Source organism: Dinoponera quadriceps, unplaced genomic scaffold, assembly GCF_001313825.1.
Source record: "Dinoponera quadriceps isolate SergipeBrazil2010 unplaced genomic scaffold, ASM131382v1 scaffold1106, whole genome shotgun sequence".
In the NCBI taxonomy this organism is placed as follows: domain Eukaryota; kingdom Metazoa; phylum Arthropoda; class Insecta; order Hymenoptera; family Formicidae; genus Dinoponera; species Dinoponera quadriceps.
In genome coordinates this window covers 4,001-4,308 of record NW_014555185.1, presented here as the reverse complement: position 1 = coordinate 4,308, position 308 = coordinate 4,001, and positions in this window count along the sequence as shown.

Genomic DNA, 308 nt, shown 5'->3' with positions numbered 1-308 from the left:
TTGGTGTAATTTCGATCTTATATACGATTGTTGACGACTTTTTTCGACTTCATCTCTCAAACATTGTGTATAGTCGTTAAAGGTTATCGTTCGCGCTATTACGCTACTTTTGACGCCTTTGGCATTTTTCGTATCCTTTTTCCCGTCTACGCTCAGTGCTTACATCTTCGCTCTAAGGCCGACGAATTCTGTCATTATAGCTCCGTTATTTTCATCTTTCATCTGGCCCGGAACCTTCTTATTTAGAAGCGGTATATCGTACGCGTTGTCAGCAAGATAATCACTCGTATCGAATTTATGAATATCGC